Source organism: Lacerta agilis, chromosome 10 (assembly GCF_009819535.1).
Source record: "Lacerta agilis isolate rLacAgi1 chromosome 10, rLacAgi1.pri, whole genome shotgun sequence".
NCBI classification, from domain to species: domain Eukaryota; kingdom Metazoa; phylum Chordata; class Lepidosauria; order Squamata; family Lacertidae; genus Lacerta; species Lacerta agilis.
In genome coordinates, this window is record NC_046321.1 from 38,561,461 (window position 1) to 38,579,383 (window position 17,923).

Consider the following 17,923-nt stretch of genomic DNA (forward strand, 5'->3'; position numbering starts at 1 on the left):
CATGCTGTAGACAGTGCAGTCAGACTCAGTATAAGGCAGCTTCCTATGTTCCTTCCCACCCCAATATGTTTTTAATATTTTTTGTAATAAAATAACATAGATCAATACCAACAAATAATGTATAGTCCCCATATATCAACTGTGTAAGTAGAAGTAACAAAATTTAAGACCTCCAGCCACTCATGCTTACTTATGGATGTAAGTAGCTGTGTCACAGGTAGTTGAAGACTTGGCAATGCAGCCAATGATTTAGTTGTCTGACAGTGTCCCTGCTCAGTTTTTTTCCTTTTAACATGTGATTGACATAAGTGAGGTTTTGTTCCTTTGCTTCCAATAGTGGCTAACTAGGTACCAGGCAGGGGGTGAAAGCAACCCTCCTTTCCTCTTCTCCTTGTTGGCATCTGATATTCAGAATGAACAAGGATGTTCTATTAGCTATCATGGCTTAATAGGCCTTCATGTGACTAATAACATTGGGGAACAATTTTTTTTTCATTTTCTGTTGCATGAGATTTTTCAACTGTTCTTATATGTTCTTTCAATGCTGATTTCTTATCTGAAGTCGGTTTTGTTCTGTAAGCTCTAGGTTTTTTTGCAATTCGTGTTTTTCACTTTTCACACTCATATTGCACCCAAGATTGTGGAAAGCCAACAACATTTTTTCAACCACAACCTCATAGCTGTCTGCTTCTTTGTTGCCAAGGAAGTTTTTGATAACTGCCATGAAAGACAGCCACACTTTCTTCTCTTTGCCATTCATCTTCCTGACAAATTCCTCATCTTGAACAAGGCCACAAATATGAGGTCCATCGAACACACCTGCTTTGATCTTCTCAAAAGACAAAGTGGGAAAAGCTGCAACTATATGTTGAAAACATTTACCTTCAATATTTAATGCCTTCACAAACTGTTTCATCAAGCCATCTTTTTCCATGTCTCCTATGTTGCTTTTCAAACTCCAAATTAATTCTTTTAAATCAATCTTAGAATAAAATCCAGAATTCCTCCTTCCATGTTGATTGTGAAGCACTATGAGTGTGAAGCTCCATTTCCTGAACAGTCACCTAGATCAATTCCCTGAAATCCTTGGGGCAGTCAGTGATGAACAGGAAGAGCGCTTCTTTCAAGACCTGAAGACAATGGAAGAGCGTTATCAAGGGTGATGGGACAAATCTATGATGTCAGACTACTGTTGGACCATCAAATGAGAATCCCCTATGCAAGTCCACAAACGCAAGAGCTACAAGCACAAATTCTTACCTGAATAACAACAGCTTGCAGATACTGTGTATCCCAAGGGAATACCAGTACTGTACGTTTTTTTTGCATACCTCCAACTGTGCATAGATATACATGTCATTTTCAATGCTATATAAGTCACTTACATTTATACTCATATTGTACTACTTTGGCTATGTGTTTAATAAAATATTTAATTCTTGCATTGTGAAAAACGAAGATTGTGCTGAAAAGTAAAAAACATGAATTGCAAAAAAAAACTAGAACTTACAGAACAAAACCGACTTCAGATAAGAAATCAGCAAGTCAAAATTAGGTTAGAACAACTGCAGGTGTCAATGCAACAAAAAAATTGTTCCCCAGTGTAATTTTTTCTAGCCTACACAGGCTACACACAGCCAACTAACTTGCTAGCAATCACTGTATCTCGTGAGTCTAAATTCCATGATGCTTTGTGTGCTATTGTACTTTGTTTTGTCTATTGTGAAGCTAATGCTGATCAGTAGGTAGGTTCCCTTGTTCAGGTAGTAACCAATAACCAATGCCTCAAGGCCAAACATGTGGAGACTCTGATAGCTTTCACCCATAGAGTGCTACTCAGAAGGCCCATTAGTTTCAGCCAGCCTTCCTTTCAAGTAAGTGTGCTTAGCAAGGCAATCTTTTTCTGGTCGCCCCATTGGGCCTCCATTACTGGAGTGCATTGTGCACCTAATCGCGGATAGCCAGAGCCACCTGACAGGTTGTTTCCTCTGGCTTCACAGCTATAATTAGATAGAATCATGTTGTTATAAAAGGTGGATGATATCCTATGAATCAATTGCACAATTATTCATATAGACTCACATACTCCTCTCACAACCCCAGTGAAGTTTGCCTTTGTAATGTCTGTCTTTTATCGGACCTTTTTTTAAAATAAAAATAAAAATACTGCACGTCCATGCTAGGATTGGGGCCAAATGATCACAACATCACATCTTTCCCACTGCCCACAAATCCCCCAAGTTATCTCTTTTTAACTGCATGTTCCCCTGTTCCTGTTCCTCTCTAGTCCTGCTTGTTGCTGCTGTCCAAGGTCCTGCAACTCCAGCTCACCCTGTCATCCACCTGACCAGCCATGTTGGCTACCCATTGTGCCCTTTGTGGTCAGGACAGAGCATCTCTATGTATTCAGCTTAATACAGACATACCTTGGAAGTCAAACGGAATCCGTTCCAGAAGTCCATTCAACTTCCAAAGCGTTCGACTTCCAAGGTACGACTTCCGATTGCCTGCAGGAAGCTCCGCTGGATGTTTGGCTTCCTAAAGAATGTTCAAAAACTGGAAGAATCACTTCCAGTTTTCGATCATTCACGAACCAAAACATTCGGCAAATAAGCCATTCGAATTCCAAGATACAACTGTATATGAACATACAACTTGAAAGCACCTAGGTCTCTTTCTGTGCACTAAACAATATTTTCCAGTGTTTCTGCTCCTGCAGAAACAGCCCATTGCATGTAAGATCTATACAAACATAAAGCTGAGCAGGTCAGTAGCAGGGCTGTTACTCACTGTCTTACTGCTTTCCCCCCTCCCCCCACCATACAATGTAGCTAGGGAGCAGAGCCAGATCAGTGTAGTGAGTAATCATATTGCATTCTGTTGTAAGCGGTAGATCACCAGATGTCTCTGGCAGATCACTGGATCCCCCCAAAGAATCTAAACAAAAACTCAACATTTTTGCCCTGTACCCCCCTCCCCAAAAAGGGATAGATCACTGCCAGTCTTTAACTCTGTGAGTAGATCGCAGTCTCTTGGGAGTTGGCCACCCCTGCTATACTGGAAGGAAGGTGTCTGTGTGGCAGCTGTGAAGAAGGTACAGTCTCTCTGCGGAGTTTGCAAGCTCTTCATTGCGGCAGTCAGCAGAATCAGCAGTTCTGGATTCTTTTTTATGGTTTCAGTGTGGGAGGGAGAGCAAAGACATAAAAATGATTGCAGAGGGCAAGGCTCAAGAGCCTGCTCTTGGGTATATTCAAGATTAAATTGCAGAGCCGCAGCTCATTTTGAGAGCATTCGGCATAGCTGTTTTTTATACCTCATCATATATGGAGGTATAAGTGCTCCTCTGGGAATAATCACGCATGCTTGGAAATGCAGTCCTAGTTCTTGTTAAGGTGCCAGATCTGGATCTGGGTTGTACTCCTTCAGAGAGCATGCAAGCAGAGGGGCGGGCAGTGTCACATGAATGAATGCTGCTCCATACAAACGCGACTGCGTTAATGTTGAGAAGAAGCACTGCATGGGCTCTAGACATCAGGAGTAAGACATTATGGAGGAGCATGCAGACATAACATGAGAAGGCTCAGTGAGAATTAGGCCACAGCCTCTCTCCCGGCACCTTCCAATGGTGCCGCTGGCTCTACAGTAACACAGTTGGCAGTGCAGCTTTTGGAAGTGTGCCACAAAAGCTAGCAAAATGCAAACTGACTTGACAAAAAGGTGACGGAAAGAAGGAAACAAAATAGAAGAAGCTGTTTATGGAGACACCTGAGCCTTAAAGCTTAGGAGGCAGCTCAGGCAACACAGGGATATGATTTTAAGTAATGAGCCCCCAAAAAAGAGTCATTGCACCCAGAACATGTTATAGCCAAACTACATGTTACATGCAAAAAACACACAGCAAATTCCATGCCCCCTCCCTTTTTAATCTTTCTTTCTTTCTTTCTTTCTTTCTTTCTTTCTTTCTTTCTTTCTTTTTTGCAAGAAAAGCCCCCATAGGCAAGGAGGAAGAGCAGAGAAGTATCTCAGAGTTGATTACCCTTCCCTTCCCATCCCGGTCCAAGCAGTTTTTGCCCCAAATAAATAAATAAATGTGCTCATACAAAGGGCGTGAAGGATTTGTGTGGCCTCGGGGATGTGGTGCTAAATGTGCACCTCTCAGACCTACTTTATTTGCCTTTCCTTTTGGGGTGATAATGCCTGAAATAAAGCTTTTCCTACTTACTTTGCTGAAATAAGTTGTATTGGATGTTGTGAATGGGTTTGTTTGATAGATTGTGGTGGCTTCAGTGTACAGAGAAGGTGGGAATGACAAGATCCAGTTTGAATAATCCTAACTTCCTTTTCGGTTTGTTTTTTTTACATGCTTGTTAGGGCTGGGGAGGAATATTATATGGGCTATGTTGAATCATCCAACTGTTCTAAATTATATACAAGGTGTGTGTGCACCTAATATTCACATTCCAAAATAAACAATGATAGCATGTCAAAGGCCACCAAGATAAATTATGTGGTACAGTTTTAGAAGCATTGTTTGATGGTGCTGGAATAATGTTGCTTATATCTCAAAATAACTTATGGAAAATAAGCAGAACAAATTCAGTAGGCTCCCTGGGGCAAGATATAAATTGTAGCTTTGTACATAGATCAGCTTAGTCAGAAGGGGAGGGTCTTTTCTAGATAGATGTATTCATATTTTAGCAATTATAGGATTTGCCCTGTGATTCAAGGAAGACATTGCCTAATTTAACTTTCAGAAGATTTGACTAAATCTTAGAGCCCTATTAACAGAAAAAATAAGTTTATTGAAAAGTATAACACATTACACAATTGGTGTTCTCTTTTAAAGCTGCTTACACTTCCATTGAATTCAGTGGGATTTCCTTCCAAATAAATGTACAGAATTATGCTATAATTTAAATAAGACTTCTTCTTCTTCTTCTTCTTCTTCTTCTTCTTCTTCTTCTTCTTCTACTTCTACTTCTACTTCTTCTTCTTCACAGTTGTTAACTCTATTTATGAGTCACCCATCAAAGCCCAAGGGGATGTATAGCAAAAGAGAAACAACAGAATTACACCAGTGAATAAAGCAGGGTAAACAGGAACTTCAATCACATAACAGAAAACTCAGGTTTTGCATTTAAAGTGGATTTGATGCTCTTGTGCAATAAACCCACTTTTTGAAAAGTTGGACATTTCGCTGAAGGTGACAGGAAAATGCACTGGGAAGTTTGAGAGAACAGTTGCTTGAAAATATATTGCATAACCCCCCTACAAGACAAATGGAATCAAAATCTATACACAGTGCATCATACAACCCCTCTGTAAACTTTGTGGAAAATAAAAAAGGATGAACGTCTCAATAAATAAGAATTGTCCCTACTGGGATCACACAAACTCCCAACCTGCATGCGTTCATACTCTCTTAATGGCCTTCTGCCAAATGGCTTAAAACTTTCCTGCTTAGGGTCACTTTTGGGCCATGAATAGTTTTTAAGCGACTCTGTATTGGGTTGTTTTGTACTGCTGGAAGATACTCAACAGCTATGTTTGTGCGGCTGACTATCTGCTGTGCTTTTAGTAATTTTGTTTTAATGTGCCTTGACCCTTTCTAAAGGAAAGGTAACATATAAAATGTTTTATAGGTGTCCATCCACACTTAATGGCCTTATTTTTACAGAGCTTACACATAAAGGATGTTGTGGGCACACTCTTGGAACTTCAGGTTTCCGGAGCATCAGATCATGCATAGATGCAGATGTGGCTGCTTTCAATGCTTTGATTTGATTAATTTATTGATTAAGTGTAAGCCACTCTAGGTTCTTGGAGAAGAAAAGGCAGGGTAAAAATATAGCAAATGATAAATTTGTTGTTTTTTTTTAACATAACAAATGATAAATATCCTTGAATGGAGCAGCATGTTCAACCTAGATCGATCTCCCCCACCTAGATGAATCCCCACCAAATACAAATGAATTCTTGACCATGGCTGTTTTGACCCAACATTGAGTTGCAAATGCTGAGATTGGTGGTGTGTTGGGGGGGGGACTCTGTCATGAAGACACTGGTACCCAGTTCAGTGGAGAGAAACCTGGGCATGTTATGGTCTTTATTTATTGAAGCACATCAAAGGTATAGGACTTCCTTGCTGATGGCTTCGGATGTTACAGAAAAGCAGGGCAGAGGAAACGTTATTTTTCACTTCCAATGTTTCCTTAGTATTTGAGCTTGTGCAGCTTTCCATCAATGAGACATACAAGTTTTGTATGCATCTGGACTTTGTTCATCTAACTGTTGCACTTCTGGTATTGCATAGGCCACCCCAAAAAGAGAAGAAAGGGTTTCTTCCAAAAAAAATCATGGCAGCCTCCTTTGAGATGAGATCATAAATACACTTTGCCTCTCATTTCCCACCTTCTATAGTTCAAGGCTACTCAGAGCTATTTTAGATGCATCAGGCTGGTATGATTGCTGTCTGCTATTTTTGCAGCAGCTTGTGGAAACCTGTGCAGCGGGGAAGATCATTACAATCTGCTGCAGCAACAGAAATCCGTGTAGATGGTTGGGATAGAATAAAGGAGCCAGGGATAGACTAGCAGTTTGACAATGGAACAGACTCCCTTAGGAGGTTGTGGACTCTCCCTCATTGGATGTTTTGAAGGAGAGGTTGGATGGCCATCTGTTATGTATGCTTTTTCAGGGGGATAGACTAGAGGACCCTCAGGGTCACTTCCAACTCTAATATTCTATAAATGCTACGCATTGCAGAGTGAGGCTTCGTAGCATTATGGAGCCATTTGTAGATGGTTCCTTTCATCACTGACATCCAAAGAGCAGGAAGGCTATTGTAGTTTTATTCCAGCTGTTTAGGTTTCTCATTATACTTTAGAAATGGCTGAAAGTTTAGCTCAGGGAATGATTTTGTCACTGATTGATGGCTTAGGTGTTTAATTAATGGCTGGAATGTTTATTCCTCCCTGCTATGCTTTTAGCACTCCTCTAATGACATGAATGATCATAGCATTCAGACAGGGCGCTGCTATGTTTGTTTCTGCAGGATGTCACTAATCTTGATTTCTTCACCATCCTTGATCATGAACATCTGTTGAAATCAGACACCACTTTCCTCCTTTCTCTGCTGGATTTCTGAATGTGCCACTTAAGCATGTTATCGTAAAAACAACAACCCTGGAAGTCTTTGCTGTGATTAACTGTCCAATTATAACTATTATTTCGGTCCCACTTACACCCAGCAATAAGCAATGCTAAAGAAGTCAAGCCAAGATGTGAACCTAATTTCTAATGTATTCTTTAAGCAAAGAGAACATTGGCAAGCAAGATGCACATTTCTTCTTTATCCTTTAAAGTAAATTGGTGGTGATTTTGGTCAACTTTCTCCCCTTGGAACCCGTCCCACCCACCACAACCATTATAATGGGTTAACATGTGAGCTTCTCCTTGTTTTCACACTGCTCTGAGTTTTGTGACTGAGGTGCTTAATTTTTTTATTGGTCAAGAACCAGCCGTTGTGATATCAGATAGAGGCAGATAGGGTGGAGTAATTTGTTACTTTGACCCCATTTTTCTAGCTAAAATAGTCACTGTGGTCTCACTCCACTCAGCAAAATCATTTTTTAAAAGGTTAATAGAAAGGCTATATTTAGGAGAGCATCTTCTCACTCCGGATGATGATGATATTGATGGTATTTTGGGTTCTATCTGTCTTAAGTTGTATTCAGAGTTGTTGTTGTTGTTGTTCAGTCGTTCAGTCGTGTCCGACTCTTCGTGACCCCATGGACCAGAGCACGCCAGGCACACCCATCCTTCACTGCCTCCCGCAGTTTGGCCAAACTCATGTTAGTAGCTTCGAGAACACTGTCCAACCATCTCATCCTCTGTCGTCCTCTTCTCCTTGTGCTCTCCATCTTTCCCAACATCAGGGTCTTTTCCAGGGAGTCTTCTCTTCTCATGAGGTGGCCAAAGTACTGGAGCCTCAACTTCAGGATCTGTCCTTCTAGTGAGCACTCAGGGCCGATTTCCTTGAGAATGGATAGGTTTGATCTTCTTGCAGTCCATGGGACTCTCAAGAGTCTCCTCCAGCACCATAATTCAAAAGCATCAATTCTTCGGCCATCAGCTTTCTTGATGGTCCAGCTCTCACTTCCGTACATTACTACTGGGAAAACCATAGCTTTAACTATACGGACCTTTGTCTTTTTAAGATGCTGTCTAGGTTTGTCATTGCTTTTCTCCCAAGAAGCAGGCGTCTTCTAATTTCGTGACTGCTGTCAGCATCTGCAGTGATCATGGAACCCAAGAAAGTGAAATCTCTCACTGTATTCAGAGTAGGCCCACTGAAATTAATGAACCTAAGTTAGTCATGTCCATTAACATCAGTGGATCTTTTCTGAGCACAATTTAGTTGGCTACAACTATTATACTACTGGAAGACCGATAACGTTTTAAGCATTAGGTGTGCGGTACTGCTGAAACAGATATTGGCTTTCTTGCTCACATTGCACTGGATAAATTTTGTAAAAGGAAGCATACAAATTAGCTATATATTTGTTGATGGAGTCCTCCATGAACCTCCCCCCCCCAAAAAAAATTTTTTTTTTGTAAATATAACAAGGTGATCCTTTAATATTTATTGGGCTGCAATCTTCAATTCACAACAGTGAGGCAGATCAATAGGGAGCTGGGGTTTGGTCTATTTTCAAAGTCCTCTTAACTAACAGTTCTCAATGTGTCTGCATTTGTGCCTAAGTACCAATAAAAAATACATGCTAATGAACTGGCTGACCATCCGGATATAATTTTCACTGCTATGTGTTGCAAGCATTATTTTATGAAGTGCACTTAATGATTAGCACTTTTCTTTTAAATTATATACCTGCACCATGTTTAAACCTTATATCAGGGTGGCTAACCTATGCCACCCCCACCCCCACCCCACCCTGTTGCTGATCCATCCAGCCTTTCTGACTTGGAGTCCAACAGAATCTGAGTGGGTGAATAGAGGTTAGCCACCCCTACTTCACACCATATTTACCAATAGCATATTCACGCTCCTGAGTGCCAATTCTTATGTAGCCAACATGGCGCCATCCACATGCAAGAGGAGAGGTATTAGCAGCATCAGAGAACCCAAATGTATATAGGACAAAAAGAACACAAAATGTTAGTGGGGAGCCCCTAAAGGATTTCCCCTAAAGCAACCCAGTGAAAACTGGACTTGGGGCATGGGGGTAAACTGAAAATTATGGTGGGGTGGAGGGCAGAAAGAATGGATTATCCTGGAAAGGGGCATGTTTCAAGTCCCAGTTGTAATGTCTAATTATAAAATTTCCCTTTGGACATGCAGTGTTTATATCTGATTAATTGCATGGCGAAAGACGCTTCCTGTCAGCATTACTGATTTGGTAATTCTAATATTCAGGAAAGCACTTAGTTGTGAAAGCCATGTTTTTCTAACCTTTAACCTTTGGCTTACTAGTGGATGAAAGCTGTCAAATCCTTCACATTCTTAGTCTTTTATAACATGGCATCAATGACGGCAAAAAAAAAAAGAATTTTACATTTACTGTGCCACACTGCCTTGTTTTAAGTTATTTGTATATGCTTCTTTGTCGCTTGATTCTTGTGTCTGTTGTGTTCATTTGAAAATGTTTCCCTACATACCAGAGTTTCGTTTGCTGGGGAAACCCAGCCAGGTGGGCAGGGTATAAATAATATATTATTATTATTATTATTATTATTATTATTAACACCACTTAGGGCATACGTGAATAAAGTGAATAGCTGGATCTATTGAACAAAAAGAGAGAAACCATAACTAAGCCACCATATTCACTGTAAATTTAAAGTAATACCATGCCACTTTAAACAGTAATTGATTCTTCCAAAGCATCATGGAAACTGTAGTTTGCTAAGGGGGCTGAGAGTTATTGGGAGACCCCTGTTTCCCCCAGAGAGGTACAATTCCCAGAGTTCCCTTGGAAGAGGAGTTGACAGTTAAACCACCAAGAACTGGTGTTTCCCCACTTGTGGAATGCTCTCCCCAGGGAGACTTGCCTGGCACTTTTGTCAGACATCTTTAGGCGCCAGGCAAAAACATTTACCTTTGGCTAATTAAACAATCTATGGCCTTTTAAACTATTTGGGGGGGGGTATTGGTTTTGTTTGTTATTACAGTATGTTTTTTGTGTGTTTTTATAGTGTAAACCGCCCTGTGATCTTCTAATGAAGGGTGGCATAGAAATAATAATAATAATAATAGTCATCTGGAGGGTCACATGTTCTGCAGTCATGCTTGAAAGTAGCATGTGAAATGTACAAAGCCATCCTATTTTCATGAGCAGTATCCATGGATTTTTTTCTGTATGCACAAGGGGACTTAAGAAAAAGTCCTACCTGCTAGGCCTATTTGGGAATCGTTGGTGAGGGACTTCATCAAATCCAAATGCCACATTATCTACTGAATCACCCCTATCTACACGCTACTTGTCATTCTCAAAGAACTCTAAAACATTAATGTTGACAGGACTTATCTTTGGAGAAACCATGCTGATTTCCCTCCTACAGTTCTTGTTCTTCTATCAAGGAGTAACCTTTAGCTCTTACTCATATATGTAGCTGCTCTTTAAAAAGGGGGGGGGGTCATTTGTGTATCAAAAGTCTTTGCTTCTGTCATCTGGCTTACTACAGCCAGCTTACACTTTTCTTCATTCTCTTGTCTATTCCTACAACCCATATCCTCTCCAACACACAACTGCTTTCCTGGATCCAAACACTGGCTTGAATTTCAGAGCTGAGTTTGTCCCTTTCCTTTTTTAGTTGTCCCCAGTGGCCCCATCTGGCAGAAATACTCCACAAGCCTGCCAGGGAAAGGTGGTCACAGAACTTGTGTGGATATAAAATGTGTGTTCCCCACAACATCATGCTCCATTCTGAATTGGTTCTGATTTATGTCGCATATTGGCAGATATTTTTTTTCTAAAAATCAATTTAGTGGGAGACAACATTAACACAACAGCTTGGCTGTATTTTTAGTGGATGTCCATTACATGCTAAGTATAAGCTAATAGAGCTGCCCTACTTGCCCAGTTTTTAATAGTAGGGAAGCCTTTACTCGCCAACATTTTCATTATAAAGGTCTTATTCTGATCAAAGCTCAGCTGTCAGTTTAAAATCTCATTTCTTGTGACAGCTAGGATATAAACTCAAAGGACAGTTTAGTTAAAATGATTATGAGAACTTGAAAATACAGAGAGAATGTAAGATTTGTTGTAGTAACTCATTGCTATAGCAAACATTTTCCTTAAAAACAAGTAGTCATTAAAAAAAAAATGTTGGCACCATGGGGTAACAGTTACAATTCTATTAATTCAGCATTATATTTGCCCACAGGAAACTCAGGAACTCTTGAGTGGGTTTGTAGGAGTGAGCAGGGGTGAAGCTCAGTGCTGTGAGTGGTTTCCACCACAAGCCTTACATAGTACAGTGGTACCTTGGTTCTTGAACGCCTCCGTAGTCGAACATTTCGGAACTCGAATGCCAAATACCCAGAAGTAAATGAGTCAATTTTTGAACACACCTCGGAAGTCGAAATATTGGCATAATCCATAGATGCTTTGCTTTGCTTTTGTGTCCAGATGGGAGGGGTATTATTATTATTATTATCCTAGAAAATAACTTCTCTGGCATCCTTGCCAATGTTGTTTTTTGAAAGGTGGACTGTTCTAGTTCAGAAGGTAGTTCTGCCTGTCTAGAAAGTTGTGTTTAAGTACACACATTTCTCCCCTCTTTAGATATTTATTCATACATATGGATGCCAAAGCTGTTTCATTCTATGACCTTGAGACACTTGTGCTTAAAAAAGAAAAAGAAAATGCAGCAATATCGACAAAATGTTTTTTGACCTTCTCTTTGTTTTATTGGGTTATATGATTGAATAATTTTCCTCTACCATCCTTCACTTCTGCAGAGTGACAATACTGCCATTGAATAATTTGTTTGGTATTGGAATCTGTCCAGAGGGAAACATTCAGCTATGTTCTATGTTTTCATTACTATTCTGACCTCATTCACTCCATCCAGGGTAGAGCATTTAAAGTAGTGAGTCCTGTGCAGATTTTGATTAAGAAAACAACAACTAATGACTGGTCACGTGGCTAAAGAGGAGATAATTTTTCTATGGTAAACATATCTTCAGTTCTGTTCTTTAAACCATTGATCCTGCTGATAGATTGCACCTTACAAGTGGGTGACACACCTCCACCTAAGGTGGGTGGCAACAAATGGTGTGCTGGTAAATTTTGTAGAGTAGGATCTTGTCACGATACTTGTCATAGCCACGTCCCCCAAAGGAGTTCATAGTCGTACCTTGGGCTAGCAAAGGTTGGCGTGTTAGACATTGCTGTCCCTGATCAGTCATGAAGCATGATTAAAATACTGTACATAGTTACCTGGAAGTAAGCATCACCAAATTTCAGTGGGAAGTGCTGGCATGAAGTAGGAACCCCATCAAAGAAAAGGAAAGAAATATCCAGCCTCTGCTTGATTGTTTTTGTTATTTTCCGATCCCCTCTATGCGGACAACTGTAGAACTTGAATAACTCATTGCAGTGGCAGACCTTGGCATCTCAGGTGCCCTGTGCTATGTCAAAATTTGGTGCCCCCCCCACCTCTCGCCTTCCATACTGCATCAATGTTGTGGTGCCCCCAAAGCTCTGCTCCCAGTTCAACCAAATGGGTTGTGCTCCCCTAAATCTGCCTCTGCTCATTATCACCTCATTCATCTGCAGGAGCAGGCAGGTTCTGGGACTGGGACAGAGGGTGCCATTTCTCCTCTTCTTAAAAAGTTTGGAAGCTGTGCTCCCCCACGCTTCCTACTCTAGTGCAGCATGAATTGCATCAGTACTATTACTTTTCTTTTTCTTTTTTCTTTTCTCATTGTTTTAGAAGCTTTCATAAAAGAAAGAGAAAGAGTGACCAGAGCAAGATGTCTGTATCTTTAAATAGCTGTGTAGGGGGAAAAAAAGAATTGATGCAGGGACAACTTTTCTGAACTTGAAAGGGCCTTGAAGGGATGAAGACTACTTGCTTTTCTGCTGATATATTTGCTTTTGAAATTGGAAAAATTCTGGTGATAGGTTCACATTAAACTGCAGAATAATCTCTTGATTATTTTTTTGTTGTATGCTGAGCCTTGAAATCTGCCATCGTCACCATTGTGCCCCACTTACTGAGTGCCTTACAAAGCTTAAAGAAACTGCACTCATTTACGCAATTCATTGTTTTAAGTGTGTCCAAATGTCCATACAGAACAAGGTATGAGTAATGCAACTGGGGGGATGTGTTTATTTTTACATCTGAGGAAATAGTTTTGGTCAGACTCAGTGTGATTCTCAAGTCATGTTAGGGTGACTCAGGGCTCTGTCCTATCCTAAAAGAGTTTACATAATTTGGTCCAGGTGTTAAAGGTATTTGAGAAATCAAAGGACAGTCGAGGGGGAGGGATGAGTCATGTCACTATTTCAGAAAAAGTAACACGTACTGCTGTCAAGTCATTCATAGGCCATCACTCTAAATAGTACATGACTCTCAAAGATAACTGAATAAAATAAATGAGGCATGTACCATTGGGTGTTTAAAAAAAACAACAACAAATGTGTTTCATAAAGACCAGAAAAGCCAATATCATGTAAGTTACCAAAAAGTAAGAGAACTGGGCATTTTTAATCAAACATCTTGCTCATTGCTAGGTGAGCACAAGCAAGTGAAAGTCCTGTAGATGATTGAAAATCTATTTAAGTTTGTAAACTAATATAGAAAGGAAACAAGCTGAATAAACTGAATAGCCAGCTCTCTTGTTGGCATGCACCATATATAGAGTGATTTTAGATTTTTATTTCTACTAAGCAGTGCTTTTCTTCTAGAAATAAGGTCCCGATGCTCACCATAAAGTTGTTGCAGTAAGTGCCACGCTTTTCACCAATGCTTTTCTTCTACCCTTGAGTACCCCCAGAAAGAAGCACTGGTACTAGGGGCTATGCCCCTGCCCCTGCTCACCAGCCCCTCTGACATTTCCCCCTTAGTAACTGCCTGGGGTTTTGCCAGCACAGGCGCATAACGGCCGTGGCAAGTGAAGGGAGGGCCACAAGAATGACACAGGAGACTGGTATTGGGTTGAATTAGGCCACAACTTTATTGATTACAGGAAAGAGGAGGTTTGGCTAAGGCATTGGGCATGTATCCCACCTGCTACGTGATGGGAACCTGGTGGGGTAAAACCTGTGCTGCGGAGTCACCTCCAACATGGATTGGATGCTACAGCCCTGCACAGGCCACTATTGGGAGAGGCGTATGGGCTTGTTGGTCCCCTAGTGGACTCCTGGACAGAGTCATCCCTCCTGGACCCCTCTAATGGGCTACCCTTGTGATGACGGTTGCTACGAGGTAGGCGAAAACCTACAAGCCAGCCAGTTTGCTTACAGGAGAAAGGGAGCCCTGAATATGGCGATCAAATTAACCACAGCAAGGTCCAGAGGCAATGTACCCACATGTGGCACGACAGATCCTTCAGTGGTGGACATAAGTTGATAGCCTTGCATGTTTCTGTATATAGGAAGATGGGTGTGTCCATAGGTTTTTCAATGATGATGATGATGATGATTGATGATTTTAAATGAGTTGTGGAACACCTCTTGGGTTAGTGATGAAACTGATATTGACCTGCAGAGAGAGGATACCAAAATTCGTATCATGAGGATTTGTAGGCAGTTCCTTGTGACAGTATTCGTTCCCATTTACCTACTGGCAACATGGAAGAATGGTGCATGGTTTCTGTTCCAATCATGTCAGTTTCCAGGATATGTGGGAATTTTATATCCCCCCGCCCCATCTCTAAGAGATGATTGGGGTGGGCAGTGCTGATCATCAGCTAGGTTTGGGTGAAGGTGATCTATGCTAGGTTTGGGTGAAGGTGATCTCAGTTTTCTACTGAGTCTCTTGTTCTCTGGATTTGAGCCATTGTGTAGCCACAATCACTTCCTCTTCCCCCATGTCAGCTGGGGAAATCTTCAGTGAGACCCATTTGTTTGTTGTTCGTAAAACGAAATTGTGTTGTCAGACAGGATACGTTTTTAATACATACATCTGTATACATTTTGGAACAATTGTCTTGCCAAATGTCCTTTTCAAGATGAACAATAACAACAGTAAAGCACGAAAATCTACTAAAATTAGACTTTCTGCTTCTGTTTACAAAATTCCCATAGAAGATCAGTATCCTAAGTTATATGTTAAAATTGCTTACCATTGTGTAAGCATTCTATATAAATTTACAGAGTGGTAGAAAATTAACATTTGTTCTGCCAACATAATGTCCAAATGCCACTCTGATAGTGCAAAGTAGAAGGCATGTTGCACTAGATGTTGCATATTAATTGAAAAGCTTTTCATAATGTGCAACATCTGGGTTGTATGGAACATGACAAGACAATCAAATATAGAAAAATAGATCTGTGTTAAATAAATGTGGAGCATCCTAAGGCACAAAAGGAAGGACTGTGTGCATGGCTGAAATATTAGTCAAGCCAACTGAGAAATATGATCGTGCATTGTTTCTAAAATTTATTCAGGCTAAGGGGGAAATTCTAGACAAACCCACAAGACAGGGTTCAGATGGCATGTTAAACAGCCATTGGCTTAGGTAAGCATGGCTTGGGAGCAGAAAGGACCAGAGAGGATCAAACCAGCTTCAAACTCCTCCCTGGAAGCCCATATGTTTGTGCAGTTCCAGTAAACCAGAGTAGGGCTTTCTGTGTAATATGAACCAGGCCATTGTATTTTTAAACCATTGCAAACTTTGTAAAATTATTGCACAAAAACTCATGATTGCTCCTGTTATTAGACTCCCGTCTCCTTTCTAGAGAAAGCTGTTCACTCCAGCAGCTGATTATGTCTCAATATGGCAGACGTGATCACTGATGACATTGTAGGGACACCTTCTCTTGATGTGTCAGCCTCATCACAGGCTTAATTAACAGATCTGTTCCCATTAAGGGTGCCATACGATTGCCATACTGAGTTTCTCTCTCCTCAGGTTCACAGCTGTCCACACCTCAGCTTGATGGGTCAATGAAACCAGTAGTCTAGTTATTTTGAAGGCAAATGTTTGGAACTCAAATCTCTGTTCTCAGGCGGGATTTATCTAAAACAATTCTAAATCTGTGGATCAAAAAAGATTGTAATTGCAGAGAGACCTAACTGGGCTGAACACAAGGCAACAATATTTCTGTGCCAGGGTGCTTTTTCTTTCCCTTTCCCCTCCAAAAGACCACCTTCTTTCAGTGGCGGAGCTTCATGCTCTGGCACCAGGGGGTGGAGAGCAGGCGGGCGTGGGGCTGGCACGGGTCCTGGCGCGTAGTGCACTGCCCACAGGGGCAAGGCACACGTCCTGGGGGCGGGGCACACTGCCTACAGGGGCGTGGTGCCCAGCGCGGGGGGGGCAGCCGCAATGGCACCCCACCGGGATCACACTGACAGGGGCTGTGCGCTCCCCCCACACTCCTCTTCCTCTGCCAGTGCCTTCTTTAACTGCACATGAAATATAAATGTTTATTTGGCAAAAGAATTTGTGCACGCGGCAAACGTTTCTCTTGTTCAGAGGAAGTTTCTTGGCAGGGAAAGAAGAGTGAGGATCACTGACAGCACCTTTTCACCTTGTCTGAAACCATTTACAATGAGAATATGTAGAAGATGCCTGCGACCACATTCACTGTCCTTCCCTCCCATCTCCTAGTCTTCATCTGCACTGTGTGCTCTGAGCATTACCTGGGTAGAACTTTTCCGTTTTAATCTAGATTCCTACTTTTTGCTGTGTCACAGATCATGTGTGTAACTTGTACCCCCCACTGAGAACAATTAATTTATCATTGATTCACTGAAATTGATTTCACGGGGTCTATTCCTAAGCATGACTAAGGCTGCATTTACAGCATGTATTTAAAGCACTATGATCAGTGCCAGATTTACATATAAGCTAAACAAGCGATAGCTTAGGGCCCCACTCTCTTGGCAGCCCCCAAAAAATTAAAGGGAAAAAACTGGATGTAGATTTCCAAAATATAAATTAAAAAACAAATTAGATAAAACTTACATACAGCAACAGTGTTTTGTGTTGTGTAGGCTCCTATGATGTAAGTAATGGGCCCCGCCTTCTAGCCTGCTCCCTAAAATATCACTGGTTTGCTCATTTCTATATCAATTACTTTGATAAAATACATAGTTTGTTATGTGCAAATGGCTTTAGATACCTATTAGGTCCATAAATTACCATATAGCATATATTCAACACACAAAAAACAGTGACAATTTGTTGTTGAGAAAGGACAGCTGGACATATAAAGGGCCCCATTACCTTCAGTAGCTTACAGGTGAAACTCGAAAAATTAGAATATCGTGGAAAGGTTCATTTCTTTCAGTAATTCAGCTTAAAAGGTGAAACTAATATATGAGATAGACTCATGACATGCAAAGCGAGATATGTCAAGCCTTTATTTGTTATAATTGTGATGATTATGGCGTACAGCTCATGAGAACCCCAAATTAACAATTTCAACTTTGGGGTTTTCATCAGCTGTATGCCATAATCATCACAATTATAACAAATAAAGGCTTGACATATCTCGCTTTGCATGTCATGAGTCTATCTCATGTATTAAACTCCAATAGCTAATGAAAACAATTGCTTACATAAATGGACTTTTCCACGATATTCTAATTTTTCGAGTTTCACCTCTAGGGCCTCATCAAACCTAAATCTGGCCCTGACTATGATACATCTATAAACAGGGTGCTAAGAGTTGTAGGGAGATTCCTATTCCCATCACATAGCTATAATTTGCAGCATAGTTTTAAC

General features: G+C 40.8%; 1 protein-coding gene across 17 annotated transcripts in view; it reads left to right on the forward strand.

Moving 5' to 3' along the window:
- Positions 1-17,923, forward strand: part of PPFIA2 (PTPRF interacting protein alpha 2) — a 258,382-nt gene that overhangs the window by 142,159 nt on the left and 98,300 nt on the right. The window contains exon 1 of one of the 17 annotated variants that reach the window (XM_033162611.1): positions 8,983-9,008. The exons of the other annotated variants lie outside the window; for them this stretch is intronic. The gene's annotated coding sequence lies outside the window, so the exon portion shown is untranslated. Of the gene's footprint in view, positions 1-8,982; positions 9,009-17,923 lie in introns of those variants that run through there. 17 annotated transcript variants of the gene reach the window in all.